General features: G+C 40.0%; 1 protein-coding gene across 1 annotated transcript in view; it reads right to left on the reverse strand.

Annotated features, from left to right (window-relative positions):
- The window catches only part of LOC128703603 (uncharacterized), a 311,066-nt gene that overhangs the window by 159,817 nt on the left and 129,103 nt on the right, over positions 1 to 22,146 (reverse strand). The gene's annotated exons all lie outside the window — the stretch shown is intronic.

Raw genomic sequence — 22,146 nt, forward strand, 5'->3', positions numbered from 1 at the left:
GAGTACAAACAGTTTTATACCAAAGCGTTTCCTCTTGCTCGGTATATACTGCTTGAATGACAGTCTACCTTTGAACAAAATCAAAGACTCGTCAATTACAAGATTCTTGAATGGATAAAAGTATATGCTGAACTTTTGTTTGAGATACATGAAAACATTTCTAATCTTGCATAACCTGTCACTGTTTTGTCAGAGAAGTGCAACATACATAAGAGTAAGATAAACCTGTTCACTGGTATGATTTCACTGAAGACCGGGGTAGAAATTAGCCGATCTGTGGACCAGTATGCTTTTATATTATGCTTATAGACGTGAGGCATAAGCATTATTGTTGCAAAAAGCAAATACATTTCTGCAACAGTCGTCTCTTTCCACCTGTGTAGTCTTGACTGTGGTGATAAGATCGTATTTGCCATGGTGTACTCAAAATACTTATTACTTTCCCTGACAATAATTTCCATCAATGGCTGGTCAAAGAATAATTCAAAGAATTCCAGTTCATTGGCTGTGGTTCCAAGGGGACAAGTAGGTAGAATTCCACTTTGAGAATCATCAAAGTGGTGAGGCTTGGGAACAAAATTGGGATATTGCTGCCAATCCCACATACGGTTTGCTGGTGGATACTGGACATCATAGGCTGGTTGTGCAGGTGGTTGTGGTTGTGGTGGGCTGGTGGCTGGCGCTCCACTTTGTCCTTGAACTGACGAGTCAGCAGCGTGGGTCCCAACATGGCCTGGTGAGTCACGCATGGCGGTGCCACTACCATCACCACTAACACCATCCACTGATGCCTGTGGTCTATCCATGCCAAGTGTAGCCACATCATCCTCACTATCACTACCTAAAACTGGTGTTGGGCCACGAGATGTACTCCGGGATGTACTCCAGGATGTACTCCGGGATGTACTCCATCCCCTGGGCACAGCATAGGGTACACTACCCGAGCACATGCGGCGGCGAACATACCGACGCTTCACTGGTGAATATGATTCCTCACTATCACTACTCGATTGATCATCGAGCGCAATAAAATCACAGTCCACGTCACTATCATCATCATTACTGAAGTCAGAGGCCTGGCCACGCGAAAATATTAAGTTTTCTCTTGCGATGAGGAACAACCGACCGTGAGTCACGAGTGCCCACACCAGAGGTAGAAGGTTGAGGATCATCAGGGTTTTCTGCACTATTATCGATATCCTGGTCATTCTTTTCGGTCACTAACTGATCAAAGCCGTAGAATTCGTCTTCATTTCCACTTCCATCAGTGTCAGAACTACCAGATAGGAAGAGGAGAGTCCCAATTTTCTGGGGAGTGAGAGCTGACTTGCGACGAGGCATGGTGAACAAGGGTAACTGAGCCGGCGTTCCCACAATGCTATGCGGACGACTAGATTTTTTGTTTATGGCGCACACCCACCACGCAGACCCGTTCTCTCACATGTAGGCCTATGCGCGTTTTCACGCTAAATTTGACAGCGCTAGAGTTTTGGCGTAGATGTACGGTTTGGACACTCAACGTAAAGCCGTTGATCTACGGGACGGACCCTGAAATGGTTAATCCATCTATGACATTTTTTCAAAATTATATAATAAATACGATGCATAACATATAAAGATGATAAATACACCCCATAGTAGAATAAATAAACATAAATATAAGATGTGGTAGCAGATGACTTGCACAAGTGATGCCATATTAGAAATAATAATAATAATATTCACCGAGTCTCATTAAATGTTGTATATTACGTTAATATACACATTTTCTTTAATCCATCCATGATATTTTTTTCAAAACTATATAATAAACACAATACATAACATATAAAGATGATAAATACACCCCACAATAGAATAAATAAACATAAATATGAGATGTGGTAGCCAGATAACTTATACAAGTGATGGCAAGAATAACATTTTCTCTAGTCTAACATAAGAGAAAATGTGTTACCGGGGGTAACTGAAGAAAATTATTCCTTATTTATTTATTTATTTATTTAGTAATTTGAGCATACATACAGAGGTACAAAAAAATACAGGTAAGAGCAGCATGCCAAAGCCACTTGTATGCATAGCATTACGGGCTGGCTTAAAATTAACTTAAGATTAACTAAGCAATGATGTAATCAGTGATAAAACATTATTGTAAACAGATAACAATAAAGCACAAATGAGTATTACAAAGACAGGTCTATGGTTGCATGCATTGCTGTACGTTCAGTCGAATGGAGTATTCTGTTTGGTAGTGTATTTAAAAAATAATAAAGTTAGATTGGGTTTTAGGTTTAACATTTATGTGATATAATTGTGAGAAACATTTAAGATATACAATTTATAAGGTTCAGTTATTCAGTATTTATTTGGTTTTGGGTGAGTAAGTGATCTTTGAGAAGAGACTTGAATTTATAAACAGGTAGTGTTTCTTTTATATTTACAGGTAATGAATTCCAGATTTTAGGGCCTTTTATGTGCATTGAGTTTTTGCATAGCGTGAGATGGACACGAGGAACATCAAAGAGTGATCTTTGCCTTGTGTTATGGTCATGTGTTCTGTTGAGGTTGGCAAGGAGATGTTTGAGGGGAGGGTTAATATCAGAGTTAAGTGTTCTATGTATGTAATAGGTGCAGTAATAAGTATGGATGTTTTGTATGGTGAGTAGGTTGAGTGTATTGAATATTGGTGGAGTGTGCTGCCTGTAGTGAGAATTTGTTATCATTCTAACTGCAGCCTTTTGTTGGGAAATTAGTGGTCTGAGATGGTTACTTGTTGTTGAGCCCAATGCACAAATTCCATAGGTGAGATAGGGGTAAATAAGAGAGTGATATAGGGCCAGGAGGGCTGACTGTGGAGCATAGTACCGTATCTTCGATAGTATGCCTACAGTTTTGGAAATTTTCTTAGAAATTTGTTGTATATGTGTATGAAATTTGAGTCTATTATCAAGGTGGATTCCTAAGAATTTTCCCTCTGTTAGCTTTGTGATAGGTGATCCGTTTATCATTATGTTAAGAGGGACATCTGTAGCTCTGTTACCAAACTGAATGAAGTAGGTTTTGTCAATGTTTAGTGTAAGTTTGTTAGTCCTCATCCAGGTAGATATTTTCTGTAATTCGGTATTTACAGTATTGGCTAGCGTGACTGGGCTCGGGTGAGAGAAGACGTATGTAGTGTCATCTGCAAATAGTGTGGGTTTGAGTAATTGCGAAGCATTTGGTAGGTCATTTATGTATAGGAGAAAGAGAAGAGGGCCAAGGACACTTCCCTGTGGGACACCAACTGTAATTGGTTGTGCAGAAGAGTTTGCCCCATTTGCGTACACATATTGGCTTCTGTTGCTGAGGTATGACTTGAGGTAGTTGAGGGAGTGCCCTCTTATACCATAGTGTGACAATTTTACGTGGAGCAAGTCATGGTCAACTGTATCAAAAGCTTTACGTAAGTCAATGAAGATCCCCAGTGGGACTTCTTTTTTCACTATTGCAGTGTATATATGTTCTAGCATGTGTATAATAGCATCATTAGTATTTTTAACCCTTTGAGGGTCGACAGGCCCTCTCAGAAACTCGTTCTCAGGGTCGGCCAAATTTAAAAAAAAAAAAAAATATTTTTTCTTATGAAAAGATAGAGAATCTTTTCCCGATCATAATGACACCAAAATTATGAGATTTGATGGAAAACTTACGGAATTATGCTCTCGCGAAGTTAGCGGTCTCGGCGATTTTTACGCATAGGCGATTTTGCCCAATTTGAGCCCCATTTTCGGCCAATTCCTCTGTACTAGTCGACAAACAACATGAATATTTCGCTAGAACTACATTTTTTCTATTGAATGAGTGCAAGAAACCACCCATTTACCATTTTCAACTATCCAATACAGTGGTCAGAATTTAGCAATTTTGCCAATTTCACACAAATTTCAAAAAATGCCAATTTCCGAATAGTGTCCAGAACAAACAAGAAATACATTCCTGGCACTAAAATGACATTTCTTCTGCTCATTAGTCACGTCTCAAGGCCCCTCTTACATTCTTTTGCTTTCCACTTTGAATTTTTATTCTCACGAAAAATAGAAGATTTACTGTTATGCAGACTACTGCATTAGTGCAAAAAATTATATAAATCATATTGGCGCACTTGGAAAAGAATGTTAGACTCACCAGTTGACGTGTATTGGACGCTTGGCATGATTTGTTTACTTTTGAACTTTGGTAAAAATCGAACATTTCTGCTACTTTGAGCTCAATTTCAAGGTACTTTTCATTGTAAAACCAGTCAAAATCATCTCAATTTCTATGATATGCCTTCCATTCTATAAAATGAGACCAAGAAAACTAGAATACACCAATAAATACCATACGAAAATACAGTGCAAAGACGCTGTTTTATGCCAAAAAAAAGTGAAAGTTTTTTTTTCTCATTATGCACTGTGTGCTGCAGGATTTTTTTTATACTGTGCACACTGACCACATAGACCCATTCTTTCATATGGAGGCCTACCAGCCTCTTCCCGCGAGATTTGACGGTGCTAGAATTTATGAGTACTAGTACGCCAAAAACCCCTACGCATAAGACATACTAGTACGACCAAAACCCTCAAAGGGTTAATAGGCCTGAATCCAAATTGGCAGGGGTTGAGTATGTTTTGGGAGATAAGGTAGGAGTAGATTCGTTTATGAATTAATTTTTCGAAGATTTTTGAGAGAGGGTGTAAGTTGGATATTGGCCTATAGTTATTCAACTCTGTTTGGTCTCCTCCTTTGTGGATCGGGGTGACCCTTGCTATTTTGAGTACTGTAGGGAAGGTGGAGGATTCAATGGATTTGTTAAAGAGTGTTGCAATGATTGGTGATAGCACTTGTGACACTTTTTTGTATATAAAGGGTGGTAAAGTATTTAAATCTCCTGCCTTGTTTTTTAGTGTGTTGATAATAAGGGAGACTTCGTATGGGTTAGTCGGAGCTAGGAACAGTGTGTTCGGGTAGTTGCCAGTGAGGTAGTCATTTGGTGGGGTATCTGAGCTTGGGATTTTATTGGCAAGGTTTTGTCCTATAGTGGAGAAGAAATCATTGAGTCTGTTTGCTGTTTCTGTTGGTGGGAGTTGGGGTTCATCTGATTTTGCTAATTTTATTTCGCTATTTCGTGATATCTTTTTTGTTCCCAGAATTTCTGATAGGGTTTTCCAGGTCTTTTTTATATCACCTTGTAAGTTGGATAATCTGTTCTCATAATACAATTTTTTTGCCCTTCTTATCAGGCTGGTTAGGATTGACGAGTAACGTTTTGTTTGGTCTCTGGTTATGTGACCCATTCTGTACTGTTTTTCATATTGGTGTTTTGTATTTATGGATTTGAGAATGCTGGGTGTTAGCCAGGGACTGTTCAGTCTCTTAATTGTCATCTGTTTAGTTTTTTAGGGCAGTGCTTGTTATAGAGGTATTGGGTCTTTTTTAGAAAATTATTAATACATTCATCAATATCTGTATAGATTTCTAGCTCAGTGTGCCAGTCAATGTTTGCTACTGCTGTTGTGAAGTTATTAATGGCTGCCTCATTGTGAAGTCTGAAGGTGACTTTAGTAGTGTCTTGGGGTAATTTACCAAGAGTTGTTATGAGGAAAGTAGGGTAGTGGTCTGTGGTATTATCTGTAATTATGCCTGATTTTAAAGGGGATATGGTGTTGGTCCAGATGTGGTCAAGTAGGGAAACACTAGTCTCTGTAACTCTTGTAGGTTTTGTTACTGTTGGTAGCAACATACAGTTACTCATTGTGTTTGTGAATTCAGTAACGTGTGGGTCCTGGTCTTGCAGGAGATTTATATTGAAGTCACCTGAGAGTAGTAAGTGATCTTTGTTCATGCGTGCATCAGTTATCATACTTCCTAGGTTTTGACTAAATTGGCTAATGTTTGACTGTGGAACTCTGTAGATGTTTATCAATGTGAGAGGTTTTTGTAGGTATTTGGATTTGAATTTGGCTATTATATATTCCCCATGTTCATCCCTTGTGCAAGTATTAGTGATACATTCTAGTTGGTCTGAGTAGTATATGGCTGTGCCACCCCCTTGTTGGTCTGGCCTACAGTTGTGTATGGCTGTGTAACCAGGAATGGCATAGACATCTGTACTATCAGGCTTTAGCCAGGTTTCAGTTAGTGTAATGATGGACATATTGGCATGTAAGGAATTTAGTAATGCTATGAGGTCATCGTAATGCTTGCTTAAAGATCTGATATTGTAGTTAAAGATAGTTATGTTGTTGTTGGCACTGAGAAGTGCCTTTGATTGTTCTGCAGTGTAGTAATTACAGTAACTGTTTGATTCATTTAAGTCATTAAATAAGAGGTTGGTATCAGGATCAATGCTTGTAATCATAAGATTTGTAGTGAATCTATAGATAGACTTAAGTATAAAACAAAGTAAATAGTCTTAAGCTAAAAAATAGCACCTGAATTATTTAACAAATGTAAAATAATGAGTTAAGGTAGTTTTTTTTTTTTTTTTTAAGCTAAAATAAAGGAGACAATATAAAAGGGACTAATACAAATAAAGTGATGATCAAATAATGGAGCTTGGGAATATGATAGTAGGTAGTACTATAAAGGTAATTCTTTAAAGTTAGAATTATAGTATAAAATTATAATATAAAAGGGACTAATATAAGTTGTGGTGAACAATAAAGTGGTAATCAAATAAATGAGCTTTGGAATATAATGGCAAAATTGTGACTTATTCTACTTTAGCACCTGAGAATAGCACCTTGATTATTTTAACAATTGTGAATATATAAACTAGGGTAGTTATATAAAGCTAAAATAAAGGAGAAAATATATAAGGGACTAAAATTAAGTAATGGTAAACAAAGTTAAATGGACAGATGGTCACTATGAAATAATATTGGTTTAGGAGTAAGATCTGATTTGTAATATTAAATAAATTGAGCAGTTTATTGCACAATAAAAGTAAAAAAATATGAGGTAGTTGGTACTAGCTAGCAAAAGATAGTTTTGGTACTTGCAAAAAAGTAATTGGAATATACACTAATTGCACACACAATGAAAAGTGACTAAAAAACAAGTACATAGTGATAAACAAAATTAAATGGACAGGTAAGAATAATGAATATTATTAATTTGGAGTAAGATTTGACATGTAATTTAAAATTATGAGCAATTAATAGCAGTAAGAAAGAAGTATAGTATTGGAGGTAGTTGGCTTTAGCTAGTGATGAAAAATAATAATGTACAATATAATAGTAACGTACACTATATGCACCACACGTATATATGTATTAAGGGCACTTATCTAATCTGTTACAGAAATGTCAGCTTTTCTAAGGAAGGTAGAGAAATCATGTTCGTTTGAGATGGTATATTGTTGTCCTGTTGATGTTTTCCTTACTAGTATTTTCCCATCTCGCGTGAAACACTGATGTATTTTGTTTTCCTGTTTAAGTTTTCTCAGCCTGAACAGAAGGTTTTGACGTTTTTTTGTTAGACACTCATTTATGTACACTCCATTTTTCACTGTAATTGCTGATTTAATTAGGTCCTTTCTTTTATAGTATGAATGAAGTCTGATCATTATACTGTGTTTACTTCCTGGTTTTCCTAGCAAACGTGTTTCTTTGATTTCATTGTTTTGCACGATGACTTGTACGTGGTTCTGTATTATCCTGATAGCACTTTCTTTGCACTGTGCTTGTGTTATGTCACTAGGAATGTGTGGACTGTTTATTATAACTGCATCAGACAACTTATCTTGTTCAGTTTTGTCGTCTTGGAAATCAAGGTATTCATTTAGTCGAGTGTGCATGTTCTGATTCCAGTCCTTGATTGCTTCTTCAACCTTCATATTTATTGTTGTTATTTGCTCAGTGTGACTGGCTATAGCTGCTTTTAGAGTATTTTCTGTGTCAACACTTCCCGATGTAATCTTCTCTTCAAGGTTTTGGATCTTATTCTCGAGGTTGGTTATCTTAGATTCTCGTCGCTCGAGTGTTGCTTTGATATCTTTGATTTCATTTTCTAGAGCAACGATGTAGTCCTTGATATTGTCAGGAATAATCATACCTGAGTTATCATGGATGAATCCTTTGAAGGGAGTGGAGTTGGAGGGGGAGTCAGCCATGTTTGTTGTTGTTGTTGTTGTTGTTCCCTGGGTGGCGGTGGTGAGGGGGGTTGATGATACACTGGCGTCCTGCTGGGTAGACAAGTTGAGTTCTAGGGTCCTTGCTGTTATTCTTTTATTACTGGTGTTGTTTCTTCTGCGATATCCTTTCATAGTATCACTGAAGTAGATACTGTGTAGCAATGGAGGAGAAGGCTTGTTTTCTCGGAGCTTGGGTTAAGTGGTTGTCTGGCAGCGGAGGCAGTGTTTGGGTTAGCAGGGCTGTCTTCCTTAGATCTTCTAATTTTGTCAAGATTTGGGTTACATTCTTAGTATTCTTGGGTCATGTTGTGGTCTACGTGGGTTCATGTAGTTGAACTTTCACTTAGGCCATCACAAGTTTTGATGAGCGGTTTTTTTTTTTTGAGAAAGAAGAGCTGGTAGGATACCGTTGCTGCCGCTGCCGCCGCCATATGGTACAATGTACCATATGGTACCATTGCACCATATAGTACCACTGTATCATATGGTACCATTGTACCAAATGGTGCCATTGTACCATATTCTACCATATGGTACCATTTTATCGTATGGTGCCATTGTACCATATTGTACCATTGCACCCTATGGCACCATTGTACCATATGGTACTATATGGTACCATTGATTTCAACACAATAACTGCACTGATATTTTCATCATTTTGTTTACAATAAACTTGTAAACAAGTTTTGTAAGCAATATAATGATAAACAAATTAGTGCAGTTATTGTGTTGAATACAATGAGGGTACACTTATACAATATACATTATATTGGCCTCACAGGCCACAAATGTTCCTAGAAAAAAAAAGAAAAAATTAGAAAGGAAAAGAAAAAAGTATAAAAAAAGTAAAATAAAAAAAATGGGATTTTGTGGAAGTCGCTGATGTTGCCGCCACCTGGTCATTTTGGGTCAACTTCCCACCGCTGTATCTCGGTAAGTACTGATCAGAAAAATTTTGTTTTCGTTTTATTACCTTCATAATAATATTATCTTTAATTCTGTAAGAAAAATATTTTTTTTTTTTTTTCAAAATTTCTTGGACACTGGGGCACCCCTTTAGATTTTGGCCTTGGACCCAGAAAGGGTTAAAGCAGGAGACAAGTCATTGCCCTCAAATTACTGCCCGATACGTCTGACCTCAACTGTAGCCAAATTGCCAGAGACAATTACAGTGGACCCCCAGTTAACGATATTTTTTCACTCCAGAAGTATGTTCAGGTGCCAGTACTGATCGAATTTGTTCCCATAAGAAATATTGTGAAGTAGATTAGTCCATTTCAGACCCCCAAACATACATGTACAAATGCACTTACATAAATACACTTACATAATTGGTCGCATTCGGAGGTAATCGTTATGCGGGGGTCCACTGTATAGCTGAGATTATAAGAAGGCATCTGGATAAGCATAATCTCATTAATGATATTCAGCATGGATTCACGAGATCTGTTCATGTCTAAATAATTTATTAACTTTCTTCAGTAAAGCTTTTGAGGCTGTTGATCATGATAAAGAATTTGATATTGTTTATTTATATTTTAGTAAGGCTTTTGATAGAGTACTGCACCAATGACTGTTAACCCTTTCAGGGTTGAGAGGCCCTCTCCTAAACTTGTTCTCAGGGTCGAAAATTTTTCGGAAAAAAATATTTTTTTCTTATGAAATGATAGAGAATTTTGATGGAATTTTGATAAAGAAATTTGATGGAAAACTTACGGAATTATGCTCTCGCGAAGTTAGCGGTCTTGATGATGTTTATGCAGCGGCGATTTCGCCCTATTTTTGGCAAATTCCTAACTACTAGTCGACAAAAATCTTATCTATTTCGCTAGAACTCCATTTTATCTACCGAATGAGTACAAGATTTCAACTATCCAATAAAGAGGTCAGAAATTGGCAAATTTGCCAGTTTTGCATAAATTTCAGAAATTCCAATTTCCAAACAGGGTAAAGAATAAACAAGAAAGACATTCCTGGCACTAAAATAACATTTTCTCTGTTCGTTAGTCACGTCCCCAGGCCCCTCTTTCATCTCTTTTGCTTTCCACTTTGAATTTTTATTCTCACAAAAAATAGAAGATTTACTGTTATGCAGACTACTGCATTAGTGTAGAAATGGTGTAGAAATGATATAAATAATATCAGTGCACTTGTGAAAGAATATTAGACTCACCAGTTGATGTGTATTGGACACTTGGCATGATTTGTTTACTTTTGAACTTCGGTAAAAATCGAACATTTCTGCTACTTTGAGCTTAATTTCAAAGTACTTTTCATTATGAAACCAATCAAAATCATCTCAATTTCTGTAATATGTCTTCCATTCTATAAAATGAGACCAGGAAAACTAAAATAAAACCATAAATACCATACGAAAATACACTGCAAAGTCGCTGTTTTAAACCAAAAATACGGTCGGAGTTTTTTTTTTCTCATTGTGCACTGTGTGCTGCAGGATTTTTTATACTGTGTACACTGAACACGTAGACCCATTCTTTCATATGTAGGCCTACCAGCTTTCTCTTGCTAGATTTGAAGGAGCTAGAATTTATGAGCGCTAGTACGGCACCAACCCTGGTGTGCAAGCCGTACTAGTACGGCACCAACCCTGAAAGGGTTTATATGCTTTGTGGCTGAATTCCACTTTTATTACAGGTCCACATCACTTGATACTGGCCCCAAGTGTTTCGCATAGTTTCGAATTTCAGACTTTTTTGAATTTCAGGATGACTCTCAATGCTGCCAAGTGGAGGCGTGACCCAGCAATGAGATGACTGATGCTCCACACTCCACAAAAAAACTTTGGTTTTCAGAATTTTTCGAATTTCAGAATTTCGGATAAAGGTATGTGGACCTTATCATGAAATTCTAAGAAATTTGGAGTGAATAAGTCATGTTTGTGCCACTTGTACACCCTGTTTGCTGGTAAAGAAGCTGGTGATGGAACAACAGCTCCTGGTTCATTGTTTACTTTCACTAGTTAGTATGTTGAACTACAGTCATCCCCAGAGTTGTTAACCATGACACATTGTGTGGACCCTGCTGGTCTTAGATTTATTTTCAAATGAATAAATAGATGGAAAAAAGACCCAAAGAGTTGCGATAAGGTTAAAAATATTGGTAGGTGGCAGATTTGTGGGTACAAAAAATTGTGCATACTAGTACGTCAGACACATAGACAACATTTGCGTACTAGTACATCAGACAAAGTTTAAAGGTTAATGTCTTGATCACTGTTAAATTCTCTCAGCCTGTCCATGCAACTAACTGCTGATCACTGAGCTTGAATGAAATTTTGCTAGTTTCAATTTTGTTGGTGGTGACTAGGAAGGTGGGGTAAGATAAGATAAAATTTGTTTTGATTTTTAACCCGGAGGGTTAATGATCAGTTATATTACCAGTGACAATGCCTGTTTTTCAAGGAGCTATTACATTTATCCAGATGTGGTCAAGTGAAGAAACAGTTGTCTCCATAAGTCTTGCTGGTGTGGCTATCTCTTACATATATCCACATTACTGAAGACAGCCTTGCTCAGAGAGACTTTAGTTTTAAGCACAGCCAGCACCTTCAAATGTGCTGTGAGCAGTAAATTTTGGCCTAGACAGGAGCGAATAGGTCTGTGTTTTGTGTATACTATAAAATAAACCTGCCCCAATCAGTGCATGAAGCAAAAAAAAAAACTTCTGACCTTGTGTTGTTTAAAACTGTGACTTTTCATAAGTTTTATTGGCTGTTTCTTGGTAACATTTCACAGAATTGCAATAATACTACTGAAATAGAGATGATTCTGGTCTGTTTTGAAATTAGAAGTAGCTGCAATAGGGCCCAAAGCAGAAGAAATGCTCAATTGTGGAGATTTCCTGAGTTAGGGTAGTGCTCTGTCCCTTCTGTTTTGTGTGTCTTCACTAGATCTACTGCTGGTTATATTCACTATCCGAGAAATAGGATAAAACTTCAACTTTTCTTGATAACAGATTCAAAATGGTGGTTTGTGCCCACCCGGCAGCGAAGGTTTAAGGTGTCCTGTGGCCTGGTAGGCAATGCTCCTGCCTCACACACTGAGAGTCTGGGGTTTGTTTCCCTGCAAAGATGGAAACACTGGACAGGTTTCCTTACACCTGCTGTCCCCATTCACCTAGCAAGCAAGTAGGTACACAGGTGTTAGTCGACTGGTGAGGTTGCATCCTGAGGGACAAGATTAAAGGACCCCAATGGAAATCAGACAAACAGTCCCTGTTACACCCTTTTGTTCATTTTAAGTACTGTTTCTTATCACAATGGTATACTTTTACATGTTATTTTTGCTATTTCATTTAATATTATATTCAGGAGTAATTCCATTAGTAGCTAAAATGGATTTACTCGACTTTATAATATTATCTGGTCGTATTACTTAGCTTTGTATTTAGGTAGGCCGTTTAATTAGTGTCAACTGCTGGTGACCTGGCCAAGCACCAGTAGGTGTTTTGAGCTGCTCAACCCCTGTTCCGACCGAGACAAAGTGGGCTGGTAAAGCCTCACAGAGTTCAGTTCATACCTTCCTTTGGACCAGGAAGGGTCGAGGGAAGTATCCACCTCTAAACCACCTTTCGCCTCCCTAGAAAATCCCAGGAATTTTCGGGAGCTTACTGCTAAGACTTATCTCGGTTGGAGAAGGCAGTTGAGAAGCTCTTAGAGAAAGTGAAGCCAAGTGAGCAAGCCTCTGTAGTGTATGAGGACTTATTGTAAAGTGAACCCTATCATAAGAAATCTATTAATGTGTTAGAGTTTTTAGGCAACGCCTGTGCATGTGCCTTTACTATTTCGTGACTCACTCAGAGCCATTTGTAAATACTAAACCCAGTACTGTGTTGTTTTAATGAGGAATGGTAAAAGTATTCTACTCATAGTGCAAAATATGAGAAGGTGAATTTAAGTGATTATGATGATTATTAATAAATTAAATAGAAACTAAGAAAATTCCTTTTCCTCTGAAGTGAGTACCTAGACGTACTAAGTTTTTGTTACGAAAAACACTATAACTCTGGGACCAACTGACTATGTTTGTAACAAAGTGGGGGCCTGTCCGGGAGTCGCTCTCTGATCCAAGGGGCTGGAGGAAATATCAGCCCTAGGAAGTAAGTGCCAATCCCATGAAAGTGAGCTGCTGTTCAGGTACCCATAAAATTAACTATGGAGGTTCAAATACAACAGTTAATATGTGAGTTAACCTTGGAAGATCTGAAGTCTTTAAAACTTCAGAAGTGCTGGCAAATTGCCGTACGCCTAGGAGTGAAGTATAACAAATATTACACCGCCGAGACCACTCAATCTATTTTGAGCAACATGCTGTTTCCGGAACAAGGGGAGGTGGATGACATTGACGATACTGATGAGGCAAGTCTAATATCTCAATTTGAACACTTGGACCGACCGCTTGGAGCACAAGGACTTGATCTTGGTGGCCTTCCAACTTCCCTACCCTCTGGTGATGTGGCTGAGCCAGAATCAAAGGGAGGTGCTGGTGAGCGGACATCTCTGGGAGAGGTGCCTGAAATTGGGGCATCTAATCGCCCAGTTTCCGACCCTGGTTCACAAGAAGCACCCAGCGCAGGTGCTCGACCCAAGGAAAGACGGGAAAACTTGTATCCTCCAACTCCTCCGCTACCGATTGGGCCCATATCACAGAGCCAGTTCGAAAGAATGGAGCGCCTTATTACTTTACAAATGGCCCAAATAGAAGCCCAAAGGAGGCTGAATGCAGAAGAGTTCGAGAGGGACACCATACTCTACGAACGTCAGCAGCAAAGGGAAGGAGTTGTGAGGCCCGAGGCCCCCAGAAATATTTTCGACATTCATAAAGCAGCATCTTTGGTGCCCAGGTTTTGCGAGTCTGATCTGGACACGTACTTCGATACGTTCGAAAATCAGGCTCGAGCTATGCAGTGGCCCCAAAATTTCTGGGCTGTCTTGTTGCATACGACGCTGACTGGTAAAGCTTGAGAATGTACCGCGGCTTTGCCTTACGAAAAGTACATACAATATGACACCGTCAAAAAGGTCATACTGGAGACCTATGATCTACTCCCTTTGAGCTACCAGCAAGCCTTCCGTACTCTGCAAAGGTTACCAGGGCAAACTTGGGTGGACTTCGCCAGGCAGAAGAAGGTAGCTTTCGAGAGGTGGCAAAGAGCCTCACAAAGCAACATCGTAAGCAGCTTAACCCAATTAATACTACAAGAGGACTTCTATAATTCTATATCTGGAGATTTGCGGAAGTTCCTGATCGACCATCCAACACCTGATGTGATGGAGACCGCTGCACTGGCCGATCGCTACGAGATCTCCAGCCAGCTGATCCGTGATAGAACATCCAGAGAAGAAGCAGTAAAATTGGGCCAGAAGGTTCGACCAGTTAAGTCAAGAACAGAACCTCGCCAAAAGTTTCCTTCAGAAGCAGTGACCTCTCGAACCCTGGATAAGCCATGCAATGGTGACCGGTTTCAACCACGACAGAACCAGGAGGTGTATAAAGTCAGGAAGAATTTGTCCTGTTCATATTGCCAAAAGAGAGGTCATGTGAGAAACCAATGTTATCAGCTGGAAAGGGATAGGAAATATAAGTATCGAGAAGGTGCTCCTGTGCAGATGGTGTCTTCAGTAGCCCACACGCAGGGATGTTTACAGGCGGATCTAGAGCCGGCAGGACCGAAGACTGCTTCACTGAGATGACCAGAGACGAGGGCCATCTCGGGGCAAGAAATTGAAAAGGCAATGAGCCCATATTTTTCAAAAGGAAAAGCTGGTATTGACGAGTGCCAAGTGGTGCTTGTTAAAACCTATATGGATACGGGGAGTTACTTGACATTGTTAAAAAAGGGAATCCTCTCTTTGTCTGACAGCACTTATACGAAGATAGATGCACTTCTGGAGGCTTATGGAGGAGCCGTTTCTAGAGTTCCCCTCCATAGGATATACCTAGACCTGGGTTGCTATAAAGGATAAGCGACTGTCGGTATATCAGATGAAGGATTTCCTATTAAGTCTGCTGACCTACTGATAGGAAATGACCTAAGCTGCGAAGGAATCAAGAAAGAACCTCTGGTGATAGAAAATACCTCGGGAGAGGATTACGTGATTGAGGCTCATAGGAAGGACCTATCATTATTTCCGCTGGGAGTTGTCACTAGGTCCATGGCAATGACCAGGTTAACTCCTGAATCAACAGAGGAGGAAGAGGACAAAGCTGATCTGGGTTTGAACGTATTGTTTAGTGCGACCCACTGGCCCAATGATGCGACGTCTGTGTCTGCAGGGCTAGAATCAACTTTAGATTCTTTAGGTGCTAAAAAGTTTAGACCTGAAGATCTAATCCAAGCACAGATGGAAGACCCCTCGTTGGAGAAAGTAAGAAAGCTGTTGATAACGGAAGAAGAGGCCGAGAAACTAGAGGACTGTGTTTATTCTAGTAGGGGTATACTTATGAAGAAATCCACCAGAAGACATTCTCTAGGGGCACCTTTTGCCAAGGCCAAGCATGTATTAATCCTGCCTAGGATTTATCGTGAGCTTGCATTGAAGGTCGCCCATAATAGTCCAATGGGAGGACATCTAGGAGTAAGGAAAACAATGGTAAAGTTGTCAAGATACTTTTTTTGGCCTAGAATGCGGGAAACCGTGGTGGAACATCTTCGCAGTTGCCGGGTCTGTCAGACCATCGGTAAACCTGCTCATACCCCGCCTCCCGCTCCTCTCTGTCCTATCACCTCAGATGGCGAGCCTTTTTCCCTTTAATCATCGACTGCGTAGGTCCACTTCCCAGGACCAAGGCGGGGAATCAGTACCTATTCACTATAATGGATTCTGCCACCCGTTACCCCGAAGCCATTCCCATGAGGAAAATAAATGCTCGCGTAATAGTCCGCGCTTTAATAAAGTTTTTCTCACAGGTAGGGCTGCCTCGTGAGATCCAGTCTGATCAAGGATCAAACTTCACTTCAAAAATCTTCAAGGAGGCCATGTCACGCCTTGGTGTAAGATCTATCCTCGCTACGAGCTATAGGCCCCAGTCCCAAGGAGCATTGGAATGGTTTCATCAAACATTGAAGGTGATGATGCGTTCCTACTGTGAACAATTCAGTAAAGACTGGGACGAGGGCATTCCTTTCCTTCTCCTGGCCGTAAGGGAAAGCGAGCAGGAAAGTCTAGGGTATAGCCCTTTTGAGTTGATATATAGTTATACGGTACGTGGACCCCTCGCAGTATTGAAAGATGTATGGACCGGAAGACTTACTCCGTCAGTTCAGGTATGCCCGGCTTTGATGCAGGAACACCTCACTTTCACGAGGAACCTAGCTGCAGAGAACTTGAAGAAAGCCCAGGCTAAAATGAAACTATGACATGATGAACATGCGGCCTCTCGCTCTTTCAACATCGGAGATAAAGTATTGGCTCAAAAATTCATGCCCGGACATGCACTGAAACCTAGATATGAAGGACCTTTGGAAGTCATTAAAAAACTGAGTGAAGTGAATTACCTAGTTCGTACCCCAGGGAAAAAGAAATCAGACCATACATACCATGTTAACCAATTGAAGAAATATTATGGAGGGTTAGCCCCGACCGCTGCCATTCTTCTAGAGTCCCAGCAAGAAGCAGAGGACTTGGAGGACTGCTCCAAAGGAATAGAAGTCCGTCTTAGAAACACTCAAGTTCTACGATCCCTGGACGATTTTTTAAAAGATCTGGCCTGTGACCGAGCCAAAGAAGTGAAAAATGTGATTTTGAAGTACCCATCATTGTTTGGCGATATACCTAAGCGTTGCACGTTGGGGACACACGACGTGGATGTCCAAGGAGCTGCACCCATCAAGCAGTCCCCTTATCGCTTAAGCCCTATTAAACACCAAGCTCTAAAGGAGGAAATCGACTTTTTGCTGACCCATGGACTAATTGAACGAAGCAAAAGCCCATGGGCCTCACCTTGTGTGTTAGTCCCAAAGTCAGATGGAACCTATCGTATGTGTACGGATTATAGAAAGGTGAATTCCGTCACAGTTCCTGATGGTTACCCTTTGCCTAGGGTAGATGATTTAATTGATATGGTTGCTGGAGCCAAGTATGTGAGCCGGCTGGACTTACTGCGAGGCTACTATCAAGTGCCCCTGACGGACCGAGCTCAGGACATATCAGCATTTACAGTGCATGGAGGCTTGTTCAACTACTTGGTTACCCCATTCGGGTTGTGCAACGCAGCATCCACGTTCCAGCGACTTATGAATGACCTTACTTATAACCTTGAGGGGGTTGAAGCCTACCTCAACGACCTAGTAGTCTTTAGTGAAGAGTGGAGTTCACATTTAGTCCGTCTGGAGGCTCTTTTTAAGAAATTAGATGCTTATAATTTTACCATCAATTTATCCAAATGCAAATTTGGACAAGCAATGATTAAGTATTTGGGCTTCAATATAGGTCAGGGGACGGTGGCACCCATCAGTGCAAAAGTGAGAGCCATTGTAGACTTTCCTATACCAAGAGACAGAAAAGGGGTGCAGAGATTTTTGGGAATGGCTGGGTATTATAGAAGATTCTGCCCTAACTTTTCACACGTAGCCGCCCCCCTTTTTGCGCTAACTAGGTCTAAAATTAAATTTGCTTGGTCTGAGGAATGTAATATGGCTTTTAATAGGTTAAAGTGATTATTGAACTCTTCTCCAGTATTGAAAAGCCCTGATTTTAACTTTCCCTTCCTGTTAAATATAGATGCAAGCAGTTATGCTGTTGGGTCAGTACTACTACAGTCCTCCCACTCTTCTGATATTCTACATCCGATATGTTATTATTCCTCCACCTTAAAGCCACACCAAAAGAATTATGCAACTGTAGAAAAAGAAACTCTAGCCCTGGTTATCTCTCTCGAGCATTTTGAAGTTTACTTGGGAACGTCACCTCATCAGATTACAGTATACTCAGATCACAACCCTTTGACATTCATTAATACCATGAAGGCTAAGAATGCCAGAATACAGAGGTGGGCCCTTAGAATTCAATCTTTTTCTATTAAAATCCTACATATAAAGGGCAAACATAATGTATTTCCGGATGCTTTGTCCCGCCCTTAAACCAGTTGCACCAATATGCCCCTGTTCTAACTTACGCCTAATATTTCCTTTTTTGCCTACAATTATGTGAATGAGTGGTACTGTTTACAGTTTAGTTATGGAGGATGAAGCTTGGAGACCAGTTGCTGTGTTCTTACATTTTACTTGAGACACAGCATTCGTGTCACCAAAGGCCAAGAGAAAACCCAATTCTGTTGAGGCAGATGTCTGTCGACTCAACAATATCCTCCTTGAATACCTTCAGAACACAAGAAGATTCTGGGACGAATTGGCGGTGAAATGTTTCAGTTTTGCTATATTGGTATTTCAGTTCTTCTACTGTATCTAAAAGATTCAGGATTATTTTTGCCCTATTGTCAGTGTGACATTTGGTCGTGGGGAGGGGATGTTACACCCTTTTGTTCATTTTAAGTACTGTTTCTTATCACAATGGTATACTTTTACATGTTATTTTTGCTATTTCATTTAATATTATATTCAGGAGTAATTCCATTAGTAGCTAAAATGGATTTACTCGACTTTATAATATTATCTGGTCGTATTACTTAGCTTTGTATTTAGGTAGGTCGTTTAATTAGTGTCAACTGCTGGTGACCTGGCCAAGCACCAGTAGGTGTTTTGAGCTGCTCAACCCCTGTTCCGACCGAGACAAAGTGGGCTGGTAAAGCCTCACAGAGTTCAGTTCATACCTTCCTTTGGACCAGGAAGGGTCGAGGGAAGTATCCACCTCTAAACCACCTTTCGCCTCCCTAGAAAATCCCAGGAATTTTCGGGAGCTTACTGCTAAGACTTATCTCGGTTGGAGAAGGCGGTTGAAAAGCTCTTAGAGAAAGTGAAGCCAAGTGAGCAAGCCTCTGTAGTGTATGAGGACTTATTGTAAAGTGAACCCTATCATAAGAAATCTATTAATGTGTTAGAGTTTTTAGGCAACGCCTGTGCATGTGCCTATACTAATATTTCGTGACTCACTCAGAGCCATTTGTAAATACTAAACCCAGTACTGTGTTGTTTTAATGAGGAATGGTAAAAGTATTCTACTCATAGTGCAAAATATGAGAAGGTGAATTTAAGTGATTATTATGATTATTAATAAATTAAATAGAAACTAAGAAAATTCCTTTTCCTCTGAAGTGAGTACCTAGACGTACTAAGTTTTTGTTACGAAAAACACTATAACTCAGGGACCAACTGACTATGTTCGTAACAGTCCCTTAATGACACACTGACTTTCTTGAGTTATCCTGGATGGCTAACCCCCTGAGGTTAAAAATCCAAAAAAAAAAATTCTACCTTATCTTTAGTGTAATACAGGAGAGGCCTGGGGACATGATTAATGAACACAGGATAGGTTGCTTTAGTGGCAGGAATGGATAGTGTTTATAGTGTACAGTGGACCCTCGCATAACGCTATTAATCCGTTCCTGAGAGCTCAATGTCATGCGAATGAATTTTCCCCATAAGAAATAATGGAAATCAAATTAATCCGTTCCTGACACCCAAAAGTATGAAAAAAAAATGTTTACCACATGAAATATTAATTTTAATACACACAAACTGAAGAAGACATGCACAGTTACATGACACTTACCTTTATTGAAGATCTGGTGATGATTGATGGGATGGGAGGAGGGGAGAGTGTTGATGGTCTTAGTGTTTAGAAGGGGAATCCCCTTCCATTAGGACTTGAAGTAGCAAGTCCTTTTCCGGGGTTACTTCCCTTCTTCTTTTAATGCCACTAGGACCAGCTTCAGAGTCACTGGACTTCTGTCGCACAACATATCTGTCCATAGAGGTCTGTACCTCTCGTTCCTTTATGACTTTCCTAAAGTGGTTCACAACACTGTCAGTGTACAGGTTGCCAACACGGCTTGCAACAGCTGTCTGAGGGTGATTTTCATCCATAAAGGTTTGCACTTTAAGCCACATTGCACAGATTTCCTTAATCTTTGAAGTAGGCAACTTCTTCAATTTCTCTCTCTCCTCCTCCGAAGCAGTTTCCTCAGGTGTGGCCTCATACTGTTGAAGATGATCTAGCAGCTCATCAGTGGTTAGTTCTTCATTGTCATCCTCCACCAACTCTTCCACATCATCCCCACTAACCTCCAACCCCAAGGACTTCCCCAATGCCACAACTGATTCCTCAACTGGCATAAGCCTCTCAGGGTTAGCCTAAAATCCTTCAAAATCCCTTTGGTCTACACATTCTGGCCACAGTTTCTTCCAAGCAGAGTTCAAGGTCCTCTTAGTCACTCCCTCCCAAGCCTTACCTATAAGGTTTACACAACTGAGATATTAAAGTGATCTCTCCAAAACTCTCTTAGAGTCAATTGAGTTTCTGAGGTCACTACAAAGCCCCTTTCAAACAGAGCTTTTGTGTACAGTTTTTTGAAGTTTGCAATAACCTGCTGGTCCATGGGCTGCAGGAGAGGAGTGGTATTAGGAGGCAAAAACTTCACCTTAATGAAGCTCATGTCCCCACAAAGTAGCTCTGCCAAGTCTGTAGGATGACCAGGGGCATTGTCTAACACCAGGAGGCACTTAAGGTCTAATTTATTTTCAGTTAGGTAATTTTTCACATTGGGGGCAAATGCTTGATGTAACCAGAGAAAAAGTCCCTAGTGACCCATGCCTTACTGTTTACCCTCCACAGCACACACAAATTAGCCTTGAGGATATTCTTTTGCCTGAACACTCTGGGAGTTTCAGAGTGATACACTAATAAAGGCTTCGCTTTGCAATCACAACTAGCATTGGCACACATTAACAGAGTAAGCCTGTCTTTCATAGGCTTATGTCCTGGGAGTGCCTTTTCCTCCTGAGTAATGTAGGTCCTGCTTGGCATTTTCTTCCAAAACAGGCCTGTTTCATCACAATTAAACACTTGTTCAGGTTTCAGTCCTTCACTGTCTATGTACTCCTTGAATTCCTGCACATATTTTTCAGCTGCTTTGTGGTCCGAACTGGCAGCCTCACCATGCCTTATCACACTATGTATGCCACTACGCTTCTTAAATCTCTCAAACCAACCTTTGCTGGCCTTAAATTCACTCACATCATCACTAGTTGCAGGCATTTTTCTAATTAAATCCTGATGCAACTTCCTAGCCTTTTCACTTATGATCGCTTGAGAGATGCTATCTCCTGCTATCTGTTTTTCGCTTATCCACACCAATAAGAGTCTCTCAACATCTTCTATCACTTGCGATCTCTGCTTCGAAAACACAGTTACACCTTTGGCAAGAACAGCTTCCTTGATTGCCGTTTTCTTGGACACAATAGTAGCGATGGTTGATTGGGGTTTACTATACAATCTGGCCAGCTCGGAGACGCATACTCCACTTTCATACTTAGCAATGATCTCTTTCTTCATCTCTATAGTAATTCTCACCCTTATTCCTGTAGGGTTGGCACTAAAAGCTTTCTTGGGGCTCATGGTCACTTATTTTGCAGATGAAATCACCAAAAATGCTGTAATAATACGAAAAGTTCCGACTGTATGCTTGGATGTAACCGCGGAGGCTGGCTTGTGAACAATGCCACCGGCGGAAAATGTGAGGCTGGCTCAGGCCGCACATTAGACGCGTCTTGGACGAATAGCGTTGAGCGAGTTTTTTAGAGGTATGCGAGGCAAAATTTTAGCGATAAAATGTATCGATATGCAGATTTAACGTTATGTGATGCCAACGGTATGCGAGAGTCCACTGTATTCTGGTTTTAACACTTTGACTGCTGCAAGCCCCAATCCTGAAGTATCTCCTGGTGTCGCAAAATATTCTAAAGAAAAGAATTATTTTTCTTATGAAAATGTTAAGATTATTTTTCTGATTATTTAAGTCTAAAAAATTTTTTTTTGCCATCAGTCCTTACTGAGATATAGAGCCATGAAG

This window comes from Cherax quadricarinatus, chromosome 20 (assembly GCF_038502225.1).
Source record: "Cherax quadricarinatus isolate ZL_2023a chromosome 20, ASM3850222v1, whole genome shotgun sequence".
NCBI lineage: Eukaryota > Metazoa > Arthropoda > Malacostraca > Decapoda > Parastacidae > Cherax > Cherax quadricarinatus.